Here is a 24740-nt window from a genome sequence, read left to right as displayed (position 1 = left end):
GATACTTGTGCCAAAGCTCTTTTATCCATACCATCAATGCACAGACATGCTCATATGGATATGATGCTCAGGGTGACTATAGTACAGTGTAGCAATGTCATGCTGTGTAAAATTTTGTCTGCTGGCAATAGTTATGGGTATACATCGAGATGTATGTACCCTGTTAGTCATGATGCACTACTGCTGTTAGTACTGATGACTGACTATAGTGCCATGTACTGTATTCTATTTGTGTTCCAGATGTCTGCGTCTCTGCAGGCTGTGGGCCTGCTGACAGTAGCAATAATGGGTAAGGCGGAGTGGAAATACAATGACAGTTTCATAACCAAGGTACAGCTGTATATGTACATGTTTACCAGGTGTAACAATACCACAGAAGAATAACTCCAATGCACGTCTGGATAAATATTTAATCCACTTCAAGTCTCAAACGAAATACAAATGAATTGTATTGTCTCTCTAGCGCCTCGGCAAAACTTGCCTTTACAGAGTAAAACTTCAGCAATACCAAACACCTAACCTTAAATACATTTAACAAGACACTCCCCATCAATCGATTAAACAATTAAAGTCATCACATTAAGCATACATTAGAAAAACTAAATGCATATTTATTTTTAAAAAAACATAATATACATTTTTAAAAAAATAAAAATAAAAAATAAACTTACTAAATTTATAATAAACTTTTCCATGAGCAGTCATGGTTAAGACCATTTGGACTTAATGTATTAAATTTTAATATAAGGCATAATTCCTTTTTCCTTAGTATTTGTTTGATATGCTGTTCACTAAAATATGATTCATTATAAACATTATCCAAAACTGTAACCTTTAAATTATCAGGTTTGCCATTATGATATTTATAAAAATGTGAAGCTAATGGGCTACTTTCTTTTTGGTTTTTTATGTCTCTGACATGTTCTTTTATCCTACAAGACAAGGTTCTTTTTGTCTCTCCAATATGAAACTTCCCACAAGGACATTCTATACCATAAATAACCTGTAATGACTTACAATTAAAAACACCCTTAGTTTCAAACAAAATTCCATTAATAGTTTTAAACTGTGGTACTACATACCTACAAATAGTACACTTCCCACATTTTCTTGTACCCTGATATTTCACTTGTTTATACATCTGCATGTTAGGTAACTTAAAACAACTATGTACTATAAAATCCTGGATATTTCTACCTTTTTTATATGAAAAGCTAATTATATTATTTTTTAAAAAATCCACTTCATTCTTAAGTAAATTCTAACTAAAAATTACTTGTCGCTTAACATGTTCAGACAATAAAGAAAAAGTTGAAACAAAGTATATAATATCTTTAAGTTCTCTATTTTTACTACAATATCTATCACCATTATTTTTGCTTTTATTTCTAACTCTTTTCAAGCTATATTTTAAATCACTCTCACAGTATCCTCTAATTTTAAATTTATTATAACTTAATAAATATTCTTTCTCCTTTATATTCGGGTTACTACATAATCTCTTCACCCTATAAAATTCAGTATAAGGGATAGACTGTATAACATGTGGTGGGTGATAACTTTTCCCATACAACACTGAACCAGATCCTGAAATTTCCTGTAGTTGATATTCTATTAGTACATTATTATGACCTTTCAGGGTAATATCTAAATAATGGACTGTACTACCAACTTGTAGTCCATCAAATTTTATATTCATTCTATTGTTTTGTATTTCTTCTAAAAACTGTTTAACATTTTCTTGGCCTCCTTTACATATAAACAACAAATCATCAATATAACGGAAATACCTGCAAACATATTTATCATAAAATGGGTTAGTATATATATACTCCTTCTCAAATAAACCCATGAAAATATTTGCATAACTGGGGCAAGGCCCATTGCTGTACCTTGTTTTTGCTTATAAATATCTCCGTTAAATTCAAATATATTATTGTTCAAACACATATATAACAATTATAATATGTATTTAGTAACTAAAGTATCACCCATAAAGTGCTTAATAGCAAATAATCCATCCTCATGTTTTATACTTGTATACAAGCTTACGTCTATTACAACAAAATACATGTTTTCTTCCCATACTGTATTCTTAATAAAATCAATGAGAGCAAACACATCTTTAGTATAAGAAGGTAACTCACATACATATGGTGCTAGATATGTATGTAGAAAAATAGAGACATTATGTAAAAAACTATTTGTAGCTGAAACTATGGGACGTCCAGGTGGTGGAAACTCATTTTTATGTAATTTAGGTAAACAATAAAAACATGGCATTCTAGGATTATTAAGATTAAATTTTTTACGTCCTTATAAGAAAAATATTGCAATCTATAGCCTTTATCTATAATATACTCATACTTTCTTTGAGCTTCTACATAATCAGACAATGCAATCTTTTCATATACCTCATCTTTCTTTAAATGTGCATAGCACATATCCAAATACTGAACAACATTTAATACCACTAATTTTCCCCCCTTGTCTGAAGGTTTGAACACCATATTACAATCTTGTCCTAACTTAATCAAACTATTCCATTCTTCCTTCGTTAAATTGTATTCTATTTGCCTTTTATTTTGTTTGAAATAATAAAATCAGCCTCTATATTATGTATTAAAGATTTGTATAAATATTTAATACCATCATTACGATATGGAGGTATAAAGGTACTTTTCACAGTGACTTTACTAGTATCTAATTCACAACATTCCATACTATTTAATTCCGAATCACAAGAATAAAATTCATCATCTGTATTAATTATGCTTAAATCTACATGTTCAATTTCCCCATTTTCATTATTCCCATTTTTGTCATTTTTAAAAAAATCCATAAGATGTAATTTTCGTGAAAAATTATATATGTCAGCTTTTAACATATGGATTCTAGGAATCTACAGTATCTCTTCATGGCTAGTGACTCCTTTGCTGCGTTACCTAGAATGTTTAGAGAATCAGTTATGGACAACACGCAAAAATCTATTGATAGTTTTCTGATTTCCTCAAACGGAGCAGCAGGCTCCGTAAATATGGGTAATATGACGGTCAAAGAAGATACATCTGTTCCTGAAAGAGTTTCAGCATTGTATAATAAATGGCAGCAGGACAGAAAACTGTGGCAGCAAAATCCTTTTGCAAGAATTGGAAAAAAAATGAAACTGCAGTTGCTCCTGAAATTCAGGATTTATTTGCACAAATAGAGAAATTGCTGTATAAAGAAACGTCTGTTTTTTTAAATTTACAAAGCCTGCAGCGTTATGAGGAGCTGGACATCACTCCTCGAGGTTTGCGTACTGTGAAAAATCCATCTACCCCTTTTGATCTCATGAATGCTGAAGATAAGCAGTTTCATGAGAGATGGATACAAGCGGCTCATCGTTGTAGTAAAGATTGGGTCCGTATACTAATAGAAAGAGACATTTTAAAAAAACATAAACTGAGAGAAGAAATTAAAAATCTGTGTGTAGATATCTGCAATAAGATCAAGAGTGATGATTTGCAACAATTTTTAGTGAAAACTAACCAGCAATTATTAGAGTATGAATCTGATTTAATAGAGCGCAAAAAGAACAAACTACACAGAGATTTGCGCGATTACGACAGCAAGAGGGCGTTTCTACTGACCAACAATTCTAAGACGAACCGGAAGCGTGTGCAGTTTGAACGAGTTCAGAATAATGGCGTTGAAGAAGGAAAAGGGCGAATTTCAGGTGAAAGCGGTTTATCACACACTGAAGACGATTCGGATAGTGAAGAGTTTCCGGCTCTTCCCAACCCTGGAAACAGCAAGGGACTAGAGTCATTTGAAAACAACAGTTCCAGTCGGAAATGGAGTTGGAATGGACAGGGACCACAGAGGGAAGGGTATGGGAACCAGCGTTTTCATAAAAGGGGAAAATGGTACTAATTTTAACCATGAAAAAGAACATCAATCGAACTGTGAGTATGTAGTCAATTTATCAGGTCTTGAATTAACACAGAACGATTTAAATGTATTAAACAAGGGGTTACAATTTGTCCCCACTGTGTTTCCTAGAATCCATATGTTAAAAGCTGACATATATAATTTTTCACGAAAATTACATCTTATGGATTTTTTTAAAAATGACAAAAATGGGAATAATGAAAATGGGGAAATTGAACATGTAGATTTAAGCATAATTAATAAAGATGATGAATTTTATTCTTGTGATTCGGAATTAAATAGTATGGAATGTTGTGAATTAGATACTAGTAAAGTCACTGTGAAAAGTACCTTTATACCTCCATATCGTAATGATGGTATTAAATATTTATACAAATCTTTAATACATAATATAGAGGCTGATTTTTATTATTTCAAACAAAATAAAAGGCAAATAGAATACAATTTAACGAAGGAAGAATGGAATAGTTTGATTAAGTTAGGACAAGATTGTAATATGGTGTTCAAACCTTCAGACGAGGGGGGAAAATTAGTGGTATTAAATGTTGTTCGGTATTTGGATATGTGCTATGCACATTTAAAGAAAGATGAGGTATATGAAAAGATTGCATTGTCTGATTATGTAGAAGCTCAAAGAAAGTATGAGTATATTATAGATAAAGGCTATAGATTGCAATATTTTTCTTATAAGGACGTAAAAGAAAAAAATAATCTTAATAATCCTAGAATGCCATGTTTTTATTGTTTACCCAAATTACATAAAAATGAGTTTCCACCACCTGGACGTCCCATAGTTTCAGCTACAAATAGTTTTTTACATAATGTCTCTATTTTTCTACATACATATCTAGCACCATATGTATGTGAGTTACCTTCTTATACTAAAGATGTGTTTGCTCTCATTGATTTTATTAAGAATACAGTATGGGAAGAAAACATGTATTTTGTTGTAATAGACGTAGTAAGCTTGTATACAAGTATAAAACATGAGGATGGATTATTTGCTATTAAGCACTTTATGGGTGATACTTTAGTTACTAAATACATATTGGAATTGTTATATATGTGTTTGAACAATAATATATTTGAATTTAATGGAGATATTTATAAGCAAAAACAAGGTACAGCAATGGGGGCGGCCTTTGCCCCCAGTTATGCAAATATTTTCATGGGTTTATTTGAGAAGGAGTATATATATACTAACCCATTTTATGATAAATATGTTTGCAGGTATTTCTGTTATATTGATGATTTGTTGTTTATATGTAAAGGAGGCCAAGAAAATGTTAAACAGTTTTTAGAAGAAATACAAAACAATAGAATGAATATAAAATTTGATGGACTACAAGTTGGTAGTACAGTCCATTATTTAGATATTACCCTGAAAGGTCATAATAATGTACTAATAGAATATCAACTACACAGGAAATTTCAGGGATCTGGTTCAGTGTTGTATGGGACAAGTTATCACCCACCACATGTTATACAGTCTATCCCTTATACTGAATTTTATAGGGTGAAGAGATTATGTAGTAACCCGAATATAAAGGAGAAAGAATATTTATTAAGTTATAATAAATTTAAAATTAGAGGATACTGTGAGAGTGATTTAAAATATAGCTTGAAAAGAGTTAGAAATAAAAGCAAAAATAATGGTGATAGATATTGTAGTAAAAATAGAGAACTTAAAGATATTATATACTTTGTTTCAACTTTTTCTTTATTGTCTGAACATGTTAAGCGACAAGTAATTTTTAGTTGGAATTTACTTAAGAATGAAGTGGATTTTTTAAAAAATAATATAATTAGCTTTTCATATAAAAGAGGTAGAAATATCCAGGATTTTATAGTACATAGTCATTTTAAGTTACCTAACATGCAGATGTATAAACAAGTGAAATATCAGGGTACAAGAAAATGTGGGAAGTGTACTATTTGTAGGTATGTAGTACCACAGTTTAAAACTATTAATGGAATTTTGTTTGAAACTAAGGGTGTTTTTAATTGTAAGTCATTACAGGTTATTTATGGTATAGAATGTCCTTGTGGGAAGTTTTATATTGGAGAGACAAAAAGAACCTTGTCTTGTAGGATAAAAGAACATGTCAGAGACATAAAAAACCAAAAAGAAAGTAGCCCATTAGCTTCACATTTTTATAAATATCATAATGGCAAACCTGATAATTTAAAGGTTACAGTTTTGGATAATGTTTATAATGAATCATATTTTAGTGAACAGCATATCAAACAAATACTAAGGAAAAAGGAATTATGCCTTATATTAAAATTTAATACATTAAGTCCAAATGGTCTTAACCATGACTGCTCATGGAAAAGTTTATTATAAATTTAGTAAGTTTATTTTTTATTTTTATTTTTTAAAAAATGTATATTATGTTTTTTTAAAAATAAATATGCATTTAGTTTTTCTAATGTATGCTTAATGTGATGAATTTAATTGTTTAATTGATTGATGGGGAGTGTCTTGTTAAATGTATTTAAGGTTAGGTGTTTGGTATTGCTGAAGTTTTACTCTGTAAAGGCAAGTTTTGCCGAGGTGCTAGAGAGACAATACAATTCATTTGTATTTCGTTTGAGACTTGAAGTGGATTAAATATTTATCCAGACGTGCATTGGAGTTATTCTTCTGTGGTATTGTTATATCAAGTGTTCTGGACTTTTTTGGTGGTTTAATGTTTACCAGGTGTGTTTACATGTAACAGTGTGTGAGGGGCAATTGCGGAAGACAGTGTGACCTTGCATACCTACCCTTGACACAGCCACCTAGCCTTTATACATGTCTCCTGGGTGTTCTGTAGGACCGCAGGCTCACACATACAGAGGAGGTTACTTGATTACTGGCACTAGGTCACTCACAAGCTTAGCCATTACTTTAACTACACCAGATTCAGCTGTCAGCACCTCTTGCCCCTGCCATTTCTATCCCATCCACTCAACCATCATGCAGTTGATGAGGGTATGCTTTGTACTGTGTTTGACATGTTTGATGTATGTATTCCTGACACAGGTCAGCCTGTGTTAGTCTAACCTGACAATCATCAGCATGTGTGTCTGCTATCTCATATGCATGTCTGTCCTCTCATCCTGATAGTGTACACAAAGTCATAGTCCTGTACATGGGGCAGCTGATGAAGGGCTGAGCACAGCCCCTACCTGCACAGTCTTATGAACAATAGCGCTAGATACATAACACAAATAGCACAGCGGTACTATAGTGTGGCAGTGTCTGCCACTACTATTGAAGTAGGTGACAATTGCAGGGGCTGTTTGGATTGCCAGTGGTGGGTTCAGAGGCCCTTAACATGTTACAGCCATCTGACACACACACACACACACACACACACACACACACACACACACACACACACATTTGCAAGTGCACACACACACACACACACACACACACACACATTTGCAAGTGCACACACACACACACACACACACACACACACACACACACACACACACACACACACACACACAGACACACACACACACTGCTGCATTAGGACATGCACTGAGACACACATGCACATAGAGGTGACACTTCTCAGAGTAGATCACCTACCAATCTATTAATGTACGATACACAGTGATATGACCTATACATGTACCACAGTGGCTTGGTGTTAGGAATTGTGCAATTGGGCTTGTATGGTGGATGACATCTGTATGGGCTGACATTAGGTTGGCAATGGGGGAGTTCACAGAGTGGAAGAAGTACATAAAATGGTATATCCATTACATACACACACTAAAGACAGCCACGGGGCTGAGCATACAGAAACACATACACAGTTGCCAATCAACATATTAGTATCCCTTTATATCCACTTGTATGTACTAAAGTTCTGCATACACACAACATGCTCTGTCATTGTCCATGTTGGTGTGAACGAACTGAGATGTACCTCCCTGGACTACATGAAAATAGACATGGTAGAGCTCTCTGATCATGTAGCACAGGCAGGTATGAACCTAGCCCTGCATAGCATTCTGCCATCACTTAGAATGATGCCATAGTACAAGGACAAAATGATTGACTCCAACAACTGGCTAAGCTTCTGGTGTCATTCTAAAGGGATCCAGTATCTGTCTGCCTGGGATGACATGGTCGACAGACCACAATGCTTTGCCAGAGATGGCCTGCACCTGTCACCCCTGGGATTCCAGATACTGGCTAAGGTTCTTGCCACCCCTATAGTAACTTTTTTAGGCAAGGTTCAAATGACAAATTCACCACTGTAACAGGAACAGGCAAGCAAAAACTGAGGTGATGCTACTCAATGCTAAAAGTCTAAATCTCAAAATGCACTCACTAGAGGCACTCCTTAAAATGGAGAACATCAATATCTGTGCAGTGACTGAGACCTGGTTCAAGGCTCCAAAGAGCACTCCTGCACTACCAGGCTGTAACTCATACCATACTTTTTGGCCATGTAACCTGGACCAGAACACCAAAGGCAGAGGTGTGTCCATATTCATTAAGAATATCCACACCTCCAGGCTAGTTGCTCAGCATAATGCAGTCGAGGTTATCCAAGTGCAACTAACTCTGGGCAAAACTGCAATCCAAATTGTAGCTTGCTACAGATCCCCCACCATGCTCCAGGATTCCCACTCCTCTTTTCTTGATGTACTGGAAAATATTAGCGTTCAACCAAACACCCTAATAATGGGAAATTTCAACTACCCCACCATATACTGGGAAAACTGCTCATGTACCAACTCCTTCACTCAACGCTTTCTGGAATTCATAAACTCAAATGCCCTGGATCAACTTATCCAGACCCTCACCAGGGGCAACAATATCCTAGATCTAGTCATTACCAACATGAGTGATCGGTGTTCCACACCTGAAGTCAACGCCTCATTGGTCTGATCCGACCATAAGTTAATTTCCCTAGATATTCACATCCTGCCCTCACCCCCCATTAAGGAAACCATGGTAAAACATTTCTCCAAAGCCAACTTCATGCTTCTTAAGACAGAAGTTGTAAACTTCATGACACCCATGCAGATGGACAATACAGTTATGACTACTGAATCCTACACAATTGCACTTTATAAGCACTTACATGAGTGCATGTATCATGCTATCCCAAACAGAACCAAGAAGCTATCCCCCAAAAAAAGGAAGCCAATCTGGTGGTCCCATGCCATAAACAAACTGTACAACAGAAGGAAGAAACTGTTGTAAAAGAGAGTAAAATCCCATGAGTGGAGGAGCTCCCTGGACAGCCTCAGTAAGAAGCTGTGATCCGTGATAAAATCCTCCAAAGCTAGTTACGAAAACAAAATCGCCACTGATTCTAAAGACAACCACAAAGCATTCTATAGCTATGAAAAGAATCTCAATGGCAACACTCAGATCTGCTCTGAGTTACAGCACAATGGCACTAAATATACAGACCCAACTGATATTGGCAACATCCTGGCAGATAGGTTCAGTGCTAACTTTACCCCCTTCTCACCCCTTAAAGAGCCCATCTGTATACCAAAAGAATGCAAAGTTCCTGTAATCATGGCTGCACAGGTAAAAACCACACTCTCCAAAGCCAGGAACACAGCATCCATGGGACCAGACAACATCCCAGGCTGCGTTCTGCATGAACTACTGAATGAACTGGCACCCCACCTAAGTACCATCTTCAATTATAGCCTCACCTCAGGCTTTGTACCTGCTGAATGACGCACAGCGACAGTTATCCCACTCCACAAGGGGTGAGCCACCACGGACCCAGGGATCTACTGCCCCATTAGCCTGACGAGCCTGGTCTGCAAGGCCATGGAATGTATCATCATGGAACATAAAAACAAAGACAATGGTAATCTCCAAACTCTGGACCCCAGCCAGTTTGGGTTTGTAAAAGGCAGATCATGTCTCCTAAACCTGATAGACTTCTTTGAATCAGTCACCAAAGCTGTAGACGAGGGTAAGGTGGTTCACTCAGCCTATCTAGATCTTACCAAGGCTTTCGACACCATTCCCCCACTCTGGAATTATAGATAGGTATAAATCCCGAAGTCACAAGATGGGTTACCAACTGGCTCACTGACAGAACCCACACTGTGAAAGTAGCAGACTCCAAATCCGACTTCAGACCTGTGACAAGTGGAGTACCACAGGGTTCAGTCCTTGGTCCTCTCCTGTTTGGTATCTACTTCTCTGAAGTACAGGCTAACACAGAAGGTCTTTGGCTAACAAAGTTCGTAGATGACTGCAAACTAGGAGCCATAATCAAAACTCCTAACGATGTGGACATCCTACAAAAGGGCCTCAATTAGACAGATGCCTGGTGTCAAAGCCATGGCCTCAAGCTCAGTGCCAAAAAGTGCATTGTCATTCCCTTTGGTAAAAACTCTGTAACCATGAACTACGCTTAACACCAAAAGTGTGATAAGAGACCTTGAGACACAGATGGACAGTAGTCTCTCCTTTGATAATCACATCACCACAGTGGTCAGGAAATCCTTCTATGTGGCACATCTCATCACAAAAAGTTTCTCATCCAGAAAAAAAGAGGTCATTGTTCCCCTCTACTCATCACTCATTAGACCCATTATAGAGTACAACTCCCCTTTTGGTATGTACTTCACAAGACATCTACAACAACTGGAAAGGCCACAGAAATACCTCACAAAAAGGATTACCATCCTCAAGTAGATGCCCCACGCAGACCGCCTCAAAAAATTCAGATTTACTCCGTCGCATATCGCCTACTCAGAGGTGACCTCTGCCTAACATACAAAGCTATGTCAAACCCAGAGCTGTTGAACACGCTTCACTTAAAGAAATTCCAATCCCTCCGAGCTACACACTCTAGGGACCTAAACCTTGTCACCACAATAAACAGAACATGCCGGAGGGATAGATTCCTGTCCCAGTGACTTCCCATACTCTGGAATAAACTACCTATCTATATCAAACAAAGCTCCTCATTAGCACTCTTCAAGAAAAATCTTGATGATTGGATGGGAAACAGAAAACCCCAGGGATCACTTCTGTGGCTCTGCTCGACAGTGGCACAGGAAAATAATTTTCTTGGGTGGCAAAAGCCAGGGTACCTATTTGGCTGGGCTTGTATTGGCCCCAGTGCCGATAGCCTAGTACCTACATATGAACCTATGAACCTATGAACATAGACTATATGCCTGGGACAAAACACACAACATCTTACAACAGGTACTCTTGCAAATGCTTTCATGGATGGTGGGATAACCTGCCAGACAAAGAGATTGGTCTCATCTACTGCACCTACAAAGCTGCACAAGTGATAGAGTAACAGCATGATGTGTCAGTAATGTACGATGTCTGATGATGGCATGTGTGTCACTATGGTAGCTGTGACATATTTGGCAATAATATCTCAGGAATGCTCATTGTTAGGGGACACAAACCACACATAGGTTGCAAGCATGTGCATATTCCATGTACATCTGTACAGATGACTGGTATGGTCTGTATAGTGTTACATAGTGATTGTGAGGCAGATGCCATTAACATGCTTTTTAAAGTAATGTCATGGATAGTTCATCAACAGGCCTTAAAATGGTATAACCTACACACACAACAGCCACAGGGGATATGCTTCGCACACACACTACTGTAGTTGTCAGTATTGAGATTAGAACCCTTACCTATCTAATCAATTCCACTATATTATTGCACAGTTATTGCACACACCACAGAACGTACAGGGCTGGCAAATGCATAAAGGTACATCTAAGGTAAATGACATCAACAGGCCTTGTAAAGTAGGGCAATTGGACATGTACTGAATGGTACACATCTCAAAATGGCATATTCAACCCCCTGAGGATATGAATCACAACCAAACACACACAGAGATTATGTGATTTTCATACACATAGTATCACAGTTGCCAATATTGAGTTTAGAACTCCAACCTATCTAATTATGTGTACTACAGTGTTATGCAGTTATTACACATGCCTTGAAACTTAAGTAACTTTAGACCCTTCATGCATTGAAGATGTACACAAAAGAGCTTCTTTCACAAGTAGAAAACTGAATCTTTTGCAATTATTATTGAAACAGCAATTCTCCCGTCCAGAGAAATCTCACCTCATACATAGTACTGAGTAAAAGCGAGCCTGGAATTAAGAGATAGTGTTAAATGAGGACTCTCATGGGCATACTCAGTGAATGTTGTGAGGTTGTCACCCTGCAGTGCACTCAAAATTCCAATTGTCAGGTTACAGACCGATTACGTATTCACATATAAATGTTTGTCATATGGGTCACTGCTGCAGTAGCTATTTTGGTTATATTCTGCCAAGAGTGTAACAGAAGGCCAACTTCTAAAGCTTCAGGGCAACTTCCATGTGCCCAAACCATTAGTCACTTTGAGCTGAGATGACTAAAAAGTCAGATTTGAGCACTAAGCCTATAAGAGCTTTCCTGCCACTGAAGACCACTCCTTTATGACCTTTTGAGGATTGACAGTCAGCTAAATCTGTTCCGTTGTCAGGCAGATATGTTTCCTTTGGGGGTAAAAACTTGTCTTTTACATTTTGTGAATGAAATTGTACTTCTGTGAAATATTTTTTTAACGTTAGGAAGAAATGTTTTTATCGATTGTCAAGTGATGTAATTACTTTTAAATGAGAGCATCACTTTTTTTCCTTTGTTGTAAAAAGGTTTTAAAACTTATTTTAAACTAATACTTCTTTAGTAAAAGGCGGTGGAAAGTTTTTAATGAGCCTTTTACTGTGTTTTTACATGAAAAAAAGTTTGTTTTTTTTAACCTGGTTTAATGAGTTCAGCTACCCAGTAGCATAGCAAGGGTGGTGTGAAGGGGTGTGATTGAAAGCTCTGCATTTTTTTCTGTACTGGAACACCAATGCAGAAATGCTTTGTGCAGAGGGATGCTGGTTATTGTTCTCCATTCATGATGCACAAAGTTTGCTTGGAGACTATGGTTAGGTAGTAATCACAGAGGACCTAATAAATCATGTATCATGCTATTTAGACTGCAATTTGGGATATTGCTGGGGCCTATGAATGTAGTGCTGTCAGTCTTAGAGAGGGCATTGTGGACCTGTTCCCTAGTGATAGCAGGGGTTGTTATATTTAATGGTATTTCCTAAGGGGTGGCTGGAGGATAGAGAGATAAAGCTAGAGATGAATTTGTCTGCCAGTAGCCTTGGTATATCTTCTGTCTCTGTATAGGTGGTTCCTTTAACATTGACTTCTCCACACAAGTGTGTATTGCCACTTGAGGTTGTGGTCATAGCTAAAGAATGCCGTGTGGTTATTCTTGGCCTGGGAGGACAAATTTTCCTCAAATTTGGCTTGGTAGACTTTGTTCTTTGAGTCATTTGTTTAGTTTGATGAAAGTTCTTTCATCCTAATGGGGGATGCATCTCCTAATTTCTGCCATGATTTTCTTCCTTCTGTTACTGATTATTTACCAGGGTAAATTTTTGTTTGAGTTAGTTCTGTACTTATTTCATATTTAAGAAAATAATTTAGTAAAATGTCTGGATAACTGTTAGCATATTTGATAAAGAATTGAGTAAAAAGTACTGTAAAATCCTATACTTTTAGTTCAAGCCCACATAGTCACAGACCTTAGGAATCCTGTGGTCTGGTTTAGCCAATTAGAAGCTTAGTTTTCCACCCCATGACTAGCTACGTATGCGAGCTTATGTCTAGGACTGCTATGACGGCCATATTCAAACCCCTAGTGCCTATGGACCCAGTTGGCAGTTTCTCAATACAAACGCGGTATAGCAGAATGGATTTTTAAGCATTTTACTGACTGTGTGTTGAAATTTTAGCTTTTTAAGCTTAGCGGCGTGCATTGAAGTGAAATACTAAAACATTAGAGCAGAAGTGATTTATAGCATTAGCGAGTGGATTTACCTACAATGCTTTTATGCTGGAATTGATTTTTAAGCATTTTATTGACTACACGTTGACATTTTTAATGTTTTAAGCTTAGCGACATGTATTAAAGTGACATACTAAAACGCAAGTTTAAGTACCAAGAGCAGAAGTGATTTCTAGCATTAGTGAGTGGATTTGCCTGTAATGCTTATGAGTGCAACTACTGATAGCATACTACCACAACTGTAATTAACTGTGTAAAGCTCTCTGTAATACCTGTGTTGATAACTGCTGTACTGCCTGAAAGTTATAACAGTGTGCATGTTATTACATAAGCTCTGGTCATACTAGACTACATGAATGCTCTGCTTGAAAGTATAATACTGTTTGCATACTGTTATATAAGCTGTGGTTCCTTTTAGAATCCATGCACTGACTTATTATACCTTACTAGGTCTTTCCATCCTACCTGTCCTTACCTCAAATGGCTCAATCTGTGCTGAAAGAAACTTCCTACCTGAAAACTAAAAGAAAACCACTCCTGCACTGTCCCTCACTAAGGAAAAGGACTGCAAAGGTCTATATCTTAAGTGCAACTGTAAAGCTAGTAAATTGCTTGGCTGAACTGGGTCTATGGCTAGCCTAGGGTCCATAGAGAGATACAGTTTAACACTTTTTGCTGTATTAAGTAAGACAACAAACAAAATATAGCTCAAACAGCCTGAATAAAATGGTCCCTCCTACCAAATTCACCTCATTGATATTGATTAAATGATAGCATGTCTGTAAAACATCTGGTTAACTGCTAGCATATTTCAAAAAAGAATTTAGTAAAATGTCTGGCCAACTGTTAGCATATTTGATAAAGAATTGAGTAAAAAGTACTGTAAAATCCTATACTTTTAGTTTAAGCCTGCATACTCACAGACCTTAGGAATCCTGTGGTCTGGTTTAGCCCCGCTCCACTCGGCCTCACGCCGCTCAGGCTCGCTCTGTGCCCCACCCTGCCCCCAAATTGCATCTGCCCTCACTAGTGCTAAATTTAAAGCCCAAAAAAACACTCCCACTTCCTTAACTTATCACAGATAACCCACACTTCCATATACCACCCCTTCCTCCCACTAATCCTCTGGATTCCCAGCCCACATTCCTTAGCCAAGTGATACATTAACTATCAAAATGAGACCAATTATGTTCCTCTTTTCAATATTGCTCGGGCCATATCTCCTCACCATCTATGAAAATCAGCCCTACCTTGGCTTTCACCACCCCTTATCCCAAACCAACACTGCTCCTACCTTAAATAAATCAGATCAACTCATAGCTTACTACAAACCTGTTTTTTCCACTTTTAACAACTACCAACTAACTAGACTATGGTCCATCTTTCCCAAAACTAGATACTATCATAAAATAATTAGTGAAGCCCTGAAACTAATAATTACTGTACAACATAGTATGATAAGGGATGGGGACATCCACCCTAACCCTGTTTCCAGCCCTCCCACAAGCTCCCAGCCCACTACGACTTCTAACATTTGGCCAAATATAAGGTCCCCTAACTCTCTCCTGACCTGTCACCTAAATATCAGGAGTATTAACAACAAGGTCCATAATCTTCATGCCCTCTTAGCAGCCTATTCACCTGATGTGCTATGTCTTACAGAAACCTGGCTAAAATTAAGAACTAAAGATGATGAAGTTATCCCACCAGGGTACAACATACTCAGGCTAGACTGTATGTGTAAGAAAGGTGGGGGAGTAGCAGTACTGTTTATAAACACACTAGATGTCACACTAGCCCCACATCAACCCCCCCCTTGTTCAATAATGCAAACATTCTCATTAGCAAACTACAGCTTAACAAAATTAAATCCATATTCATCGCCTGCATTTACATCCCCCTAGGCAACAATGAAAATACACTAGAAGACTTCCTCCAATGGCTTTCTAACATGTACCCCCATGAAACTATGGTATTAGGAGACGTTAATATTGACAGGAAAAATTGTTCCTCTGAATTTCCTACCACCCATGTAAACCTTCATGGCTATACCCAACTCACATGCTCACCCACCAGAATAAATAAATCCAACTACAAAGGTAGTATCCTGGACTGGATTCTTATCACAATCACCCAGACCTGTACAACACCAGTACCCTCCCAGATGATATAAGTGACCACTTACTCACTTACATCATTAAGCATAAGGTAGATAACCACCACCAAGTTCTATATAAATCTATCAGAAACAATAAGAACTTTAACTCCATGAATTTCAGAATGAACTCAAAGCATGCAATTGGGTCATCCTAAAAGATCTTCCACTGGATGATGCTGTAGCCTATTTTAATTCTAAATTCCTCACCATTCTAGATTCCCATGCTCCTATCCGCATCCTCAGAGCCAAAAGTAAGTCTGCCCCCTGGCTCTCTAAAGTAACCAAAACCAAAATCATAGCAAGAAACAAAGCATGGGACAAATGGCGCACCTCAAAAGACCCAATTGACCATATCAAATTCCAGCAGCTGAGGAATGATACTAAGAAAGCCACATTGTTAGAGAAAAAAAACTTCTATAACACCTTCAACAAAAACATCAGAACAAACCTCAAATGTTTGAGCAGGAATGAACAAACTGCTCCACCCTGGCCAAACCGCCACTCCCACCCCACCAGCTTGTAACCTAAAAACTCCAGAGGAAACTGCAAATATCTTTAACAATTTCTTTACCAAGACCATCCAATCACTAGCTAGCCAACTACCCCCCCCCCCACAAACTCCTTTCAGAATTTCTCCTCAACTACTAACCCACTCCCTTTTAACTTCCAGCCTGTATCTACAGCTACCATCATATCTCTAATTAATAAACTAAAACTCACTACCCCAGCAGCTGATCTTCTCCCACCAGAACATCTACAGAAAGGGGCAGATGCCATTGCATACCTTATTTCTATTATAATAAACCGCACCTTGTCTGAAGCCACCATCTCCTCTCTCTGGAAGGTTTCCCATGTTATTCCCCTCCATAAGGGAGGGAACTCATTAGACCTCTCAAACTACAGACCAATAGCCATACTATCACCACTGGCCAAAATAATGGAAAAATGCATCCACAACCAATTAATGCACTATCTCACCCAGAATAAACTACTGGCCAACTCTCAGCATGGCTTTAGGCCAAACCACAGCACCACCTCAGCCCTCCTACCCTTCTATCAACATCAACCGAAACAATAACAAACTTACCTCAGCTCTCTTCCTTGATCTCTCTAAGGCTTTTGATATGGTCAATCATGAACTACCTATCCATACTCTGAAGAAACTGGCACTAAACAGCAGTGCAATTAAATAGTTCCAATCTTATCTGTTTGATAGACAGGAAACAGTTTTATGACAGAATACCCTATCCACTCATCTACCCATTACATTAGGAGTCCCCCAAGGCTCCATACTAGGACCACTACTCTTTTCAGTCTTTATTAATGACCTACCCACCATCACTCCCAAGGCTACCTGCATCTAATACTCGGATGACTCTCCTATAATCTGCACCAGCTCCTCCTCAACTGAGCTTATGACCCTAACCCATAATACTTTCAATGATGTTGAAAAATGGTTTGCAAACCATCAGCTTCTCTTAAACCCCAACAAAACTAAGCTGCTAATCTATTCTCCCACTTGTAAATCCTCCTCACCATTTTTTCCTTTAAGTTCCAACAATGGCACAATTATATCCTCGATACTCACACAAAACTCCTAGGGGTTTAGGTTGACAATACCATAAAATATGATACCCTTGTCAATCAAACCATCAAATCCGTCTAAAAAATGGGCTCTCTGTACAGGAGCAAACCTTTCCTCACTCCATTTGCAAGAACAACTATCGCTTGCTCCCCACTTACTATCTACCCGCCTCTATGCCTCCCCCCTTTTCACTAACTTGAATAAAACAACTCTTACCAAACTTGCTAGTTCTTACGACCATATTGCTAGATTTGCTACAGGTACTACCTCTACGACCCACCATAGTATCAACCTAACTCAACTAGGATGGCTTGAATGGCCTATTCTTTTCCGATACAACCAACTTATAATAGCCCACAAAGTTCTATACCGTGCCGGAAAAACACCAGCATTAAACAAGATCATTAATCCATACAGCAACCTGAAGTCACTGCTCTCTGCTGACTAAATGCTGGTGCAAACAACCAAGAGCATAAATGTGGCTGGGGACTGTCTATTCACCAACTCAGTAGGTAAAACTTGGAACTCGCTACCTGCTGAACTTACTCTCCAACTCTCCTTAACCCAGTTCAAAAAAAGCCTCAAACTACACTTCCAATTGCACTGGCAATGTCCCTGCTCAAACCTTGACTAACTACCACCCGCTGGTCTTGGAAACTCTGCCTAATCAAATCACTCATTGATTCTAAAAAGTGTCTGAACTCTTTAAGGGTCTATGCCCTTAACAGCATGTATCAATGTCTGAAACTTAAGCAGCTTTATCTATTTATGTCAACAATGTTTTATCAATGTTTGTAACCTTACCGAAGACTGCATATTGTACTTATTTCTAAGTGTTTCTATTGTTCCTAATGTAATGTACTCAGCTAATTTGGAGCTTTTCTCCCTGGGCCTCCTCTGAAAATGGACTTATATCCAGTTGGACCTTCCTGGTAAACAAATTAAAAATAAATAAATAAATAATAAATAAGTTTCTGGCAAGCACAGCTGCCTCTGTGCAGCTACTAACATGCTTGTATAGGATTCCTTTGAACAGTTCTGCTTATACAACAATGCTCTCAAGGTGGGGGTGATGAATTGAAATTTTTCCAGGTTATCACTTAATAGTAAGAAGTTAGCTTTAGAGTTCCTGAACATTCCAGAGTCAGCCTGAGTTCCAGGTTTATTTTACTTCAAAGGAGACCATTTGGTGGTCTGGCCTAACCACAGAGGACATTAAACTGTAGAGATTAAGCTCTCTTCCATATTAGTGAGGACCAGATCCAGTATGATTATGCTCCTGATTAGAGTACTGACAATCTGATCCAGTGAGGTGGTGTGGGATTTTGCCTATGGTGATTTGAACATGCATGAGCTCAAGTGCATCATCCTTTTGAACAAGTCTAGAGGTATATTTATTATTTATGTAAATCAAGGCACCTCCACCTTTATTCCCTGCCTGTGTAGCAGCTGGTTTAAATGTGTGGAAGGCACTATAGCCTTACACTGCAGTGGTACTCTTTGTGGCTTTAAATCATGTATCAGTGACTGCACAGATGTCTGCATCCTCTAGGATGAGGACAGCTTGTAGGGAGTGGAGTTTCTTGTTTAGACTGCTAGTATTGAGCAGCAACACCTTGCCTAAAAAAAATGCTATGGGAGGACAATGTTTTAGTTAATATTCAAAAGCCTAGAGGAAAGAGGTGCAGACCATCCCTGGAAAAGTAGTGTGTGGTCTTTTGACCATCTCCTTCTATGCTGATAAATATTACACCCTCTTTGATGACACCAGAAGTTAAGCCAGTTATTAAAGCCAGTCAGTCATTTTCTGTTTGTATTGTGGCATCATTATGGCATCATCCTTATGAAGCTGCAGTGGTGCAGCGGTAGCATTGTTGCCTCACAGCAAGAGGTTCTCCCATTCGATTCTTGGCTGGAGCACCTTCTGTGTGGAGTCTGCATGTCCTCCCCGTGGTCAAGTGGCATTCGAAAGACATGCATAAAATGGACGTGCCTTCGCTGAAGGTTGGGCATCGAGCTGGCACCTCGGCACCCGTAAAAAATCTACTGCCAATCATTAGCAGACCAGAGTTTTGCTGTGGCGACCCCTAATCGGGAAAAGCCGAAAGAAGAAAAGATTGTGGCATCATCCTTGGAGAAAGAATGATGCTCAATGCAAGGCTCATACCAGCCTGTGCATGCTTTCCAAGAGCTCCATGTTGTGTACCTTCATATAGTCTAGGGAGGTATGTCTCAAGTCATTTACATCCACATGAACTATAACTGTGTCTCACTGGTAGTTGTCCAATGACCTGAGTGCATGTGTAATATAGTAGCTCCTTGCCCCTGACGAGCAACTGACTATGACTTTCTCCTTATTCAGCCTGGTGAAAGGGATATCAGTGTATCTCATAATGGAGCTTCCAATGACCAGAATGTTGAATTGTGTGGTGTCTTGCCTTTTGGACTTAGATGTAGATGTTCCATGAGATGAGGCTGTACATATTGATGTGGTTGTTATTTTAAAAGACTGCATATGGGACTGCTAAGGTCATTTGTTATGTGTGCTTCATCTAGGAGGTCATTGGAGTTCAAGAAAGTTACATTTAATCACTTAAACTTATGATCAGAATGTTGGATTGTGTGGTGACTTACCTTATGGGCTTAGAAGTAGAGGCTCTATGAGATGTGGCTGTAGGTATTGATGTGGTTGTTGATTTGAAAGAGTGCATTCAGGCTACTGAGGGTGGTTGTTATGCCTATTTCATCCAGGCGGTCTTTGGGATTTAAGGTTACCTTTAAGTTGTTCAACATATGTGAATCTATGTGTCTACTTTGTACTGTGTGTGATGGATGCAGTCTGTGTACTACTGACAACCTGATTGATATCAGGATTAATCCATTTTATTGAAAAAGTCATACAACAAAAAATATAAAATATATTACATTACAAGTGATATTAGGAAAGAACAATAGAAATTAAAGAAATACATTTCATTCTTTTCTTTGATTATTTATATATCCTTTATACATCATATACTTTAATTTCCCCTCACCAACCTTTCAGCTATGACATAAAACAAATCTGCCTTATGTGTGATATTGACAGAGGCTTAACTGTTCTTGCTTCTACACATCTTGAGATTCATAATTTAATAAAATATACCAACATATAATCGGCCTTGGCTACTTCTGAATGCATTAAACAATTCTAATTTCCATATAAACATTTTTCAGTATTTACTGGAAAAACATATTTTGATGGAAATAGTTTTTGCACATGGTTCCAAAAAGTTAAAACCTGTTTGCATTCTATATCAATATGTGATGCAGCCTCTAAGTCTTTAGAGTCTTTTCTAAAACATTTGCTAAAATTAAATGAATGATAAATTAAAGTAGCTCTTACAGGAGGTCTGTCTAGAGACCAGTGCCATATGAAATCCTGCCAGTGAGGCATTTTTGCAAACTGTTTTTTTCTTGACACTATACCATGCAACCTCTATGTTATGGTTATGGTTATGGAAATAAGCTTTCTCCCCATTTCAATAAAATAATTGAAATATGTTTGTATTCTTTAGATACTCCCCCAGATTCATGAAACCTCTGTGTAAGATTAAAAATGTCTTACTCAGAAACTGCAGCTGAACGGACTGACGTCAGCATGCCATGCATATTCATGAGAGTACGCTGACAGAAGTCCAAGTCTAACACGGACCGTGCAGGGAGGCAGGGGGCGTGTCCGACTGCCGAGCAGTCCTAGGTACACGCCCCTGCAAGTATGTGAAATGTGAAAAATGTAATAGTCCAGCCACATGCCAAAACACCTAACACAAACCCCCCTCACATTGTAAATCCCCAGTAGAGTTATAAATTGTAAAATAGAAGTTTAGTTCCAATTCCCGATATAGCTGCCCGTATTTGCTCGTGATTGCGTGGGTGTGCACATAGCTTAGCTAGAGTCAGCAATGCTGACATTGTAGATCATAATACCAAATGTTTACGCAAATCAATCCAAATAGCAATAGCATAGTGGTAGATCCTTCGCACAAAAAGGTGGCATTCACGGTTCGACACACACCACTCCCCTCAATTTTATGTTTTAAAGTAGCACATGAAATAATATCTGACATATAAATGACTAAAATATTACTAAAAAGCATTGAAATGGCCTATGTATCAGTGAACAAAATGTAAATGTAGAAATGTAAGAAGAATCTTGAAATATAAATGCCCATAGCTAAGCAGCGCTTTACCCAGCGCAATATATTTGCCCACAGCTAAGCAGCACTTTACCCAGCGCAATATAGTTGCCCAGAGTTAAGCAGAGCTATACCCAGTGCAATAGGATTGCATGGAGCTGTGCAACACGCTAACCAGCACACCGTAGGGCAATGTGGAGCAACATCGGGCAATGTGGAGCAACGTGGAGCAATGTAGAGCAAAGCTGTCTAAACACAGCCACACCCCTAGCCTGCCTGGACAGTATAAAAAAAAAGCAATAACAAGGTTTGAACCCGGGACACAGTGCACCATAATCAAAGTACTGAACCACTAAGCCATGACAGCTTAGGATAAACATCCACTGTTAACATACATATACTTATAAATGGTATATTAACCATTGCTAAGCAGGTCTGCAGTCAGCCGAAAACGTTCCAAAGTGACCAATCACAAAAAAGTGCGGGAAATGCGGCATATTTAAGCCCCATAGGTGGAAATACTTGCCATATCTGATTGTAGCTTGCATCTGCAGTTAGAATGTCTGGTGCTAGAGAGGGTAGTCGCTTCCGAGCACAACCCTGAGGCATCGAGGAGTCAAAATACATGGTTTGGCTCCTCATCCACCGTCATGAGTCTCGACTCCTGCAGGGCCAGTTCCAAGGAACGGAGTATAAGGCAGAGGCTTGGAACCGGTTGGCTCATGACTTCACCAGTGCCACAGGCATCCCAAGGACTGGTGAACAGGTCCGTCACCACCATGCAGACCTGAGGAGATGGAAGCAGGACCTACTGAACCAATGGATCCAGGAGGCCCGTCGGATGCACGATGCCCCAGTACTGAGTAGGTAGCCATGGAATGCAGTATGTAAGACATGCTAAGATAGTCTATTAAATGGATAGGTATGTCTCACTCTCCCTTCATTTACTCCACAGTTGCAGGTGGCCATGCCGCTAATCAGCATGCCTATGCAGATAAGCTGCTAAGGCTGTGCCACCAGGCAGGTTAGTAATTATACCGCATGTATTGTTATATAATAAATGTCAGAAAGCATGAAAAATGTGTTGTAGCCTAATAATACAGGTATAAAATGTCCTGAATAACTTCACTGCATGTACTGTTACATAACATAAGTCAGAGAGACAGGAATAGAGTGTAGTAACCCATTAATAAAGGTAAAATAAGTCTGGGATAGTATCTCTGCATGTACTGTCAAAAAAATAAGTGAGTTAGCCTGAAAAAGAGTGTTGTAACCTATCAATAAAGGTATAATATGTCCTGAATAGGTCATCTGTATGCACGATAAGTACAAATAAAGGAGCGAGCCTGTAGAAAACAGTGTTCAATGTAATCAATAAAGGTATAAAACGTGGAGTGTGTCTGTGTCACTCACTTTGAAATGTTGTTGTACCCTTGCATTAAATGAATTGTACTGTTGTAATAAGTGCTGTCAACCCACAGTTGTGCAGTCCCATATAAAGTGGATGAAGGAAGTGCTAGTAGCTGTGAAGCATATAACATTTATTCCCTGAATAAATTCTCTGCATGTACTGTCATATAACATAAGTCATAGAGCCAGGAATAGAGTGTAGTAACCCATCAATAAAGGTGAAATAATAAATGTCAGAAAGCATGTAAAATGTGTTGTAGCCTAATAATACAGATATAAAATGCCCTGAATAACTCCTCTGCCTGTACTGTTACAAACATAAGTCAGAGAGCCAGGAACAGAGTGTAGTAACCCATTAATAAAGGTAAAATAAGTCTGGAATAGTATCTCTGCATGTACTGTCAAAATAATAAGTGAGTGAGCCTGAAAAAGAGTGTTGTAACCTATCAATAAAGGTATAATATGTCCTGAATAGGTCTTCCATATGCACTGTAATGACAAATAAAGGAGAGAGCCTGTAGAAATGAGTGTGCAATGTAATTAATAAAGGTATAATACTTGTAGTGTGTCTGTGTCACCCACATAGAAATGTTGTTGTACCCTTGCATCAAATAAATAGTACTGTTGTTATAAGTGCTGTCAACCCACGGTTGTGCAGTCCCATATGAAGTGGATGAAGGAAGTGCGAGTAGCTGTGAAGCATATAACAGTCCTCAACAGTAGCTAAATGGCTGGAATGCATAGGTAATTCTGGCACATGAATAGCTTGTCAAGGTGTTATCCAGAAATGTGAGTGTGCTACATCAAATGTAGGGTTCAGTAGAAATGTAACTGAAAATGTTACGTGAACACATCCAGATATGTAGATATTGAAATATAAATAAACTATATAAGTATGTAGCAGTAACATCTGCAACCTGGACAGTTAGTATGTCAGATATAGGTCAGGTCTATAATGAACTATTCAAAACCATTACACAATCTAATGCAAGTTGCTTAGTGTAATAATGCATGTAGGGGATATACACCTGCAGTCAATAGTAATGTAGTGAAGTGTAAATGTACTTATAAGATGTTAATGGAGGCTTCTTTTTCACCCTAATCTATGTGCATAGACAATGCAATTCCACACCTCAATGGGTATGTGTAACCTGAAAACATTTGTTGGGACATATGTCCTATTGTTCTATAAATAATTGCATTTACTTTGATGCATGTGCCCTGTTCAAACACCGCAATCTTGGTGGCCTGTTGCCACAAATCATCCCTGCGTGCCGTTGTAATGTCCACTGTCGTTCAATATATGCATGTGTTATGCTTGCTGTTCAACTGTTGGAACCCTGGTGTGTTGGGTTAATGGGAATATTACTGCATGCTGTTACAACTAATCTGGAATACTGTTGTCTATGTTGTAAATGAACACACCCAAACACAGAACATATGGGAAGGCTGGTCCCAGCAGACCCATCTCTCCCTCCTCAGCTGGTGATTGCACCTGACACCAGCAGGTCCGGTGCCCAGCCCAGGCCACCCTCCTCCATTGGTCCTGTGCCACCTTCAGGTGGAAGCGCTGCAGGGGATGGGGCTCATCCCCC

This window comes from Protopterus annectens, chromosome 7.part0, assembly GCF_019279795.1.
Source record: "Protopterus annectens isolate FY-2018-M chromosome 7.part0, PAN1.0, whole genome shotgun sequence".
Lineage (NCBI taxonomy): Eukaryota > Metazoa > Chordata > Ceratodontiformes > Protopteridae > Protopterus > Protopterus annectens.
This window is presented reverse-complemented; position numbering follows the sequence as displayed.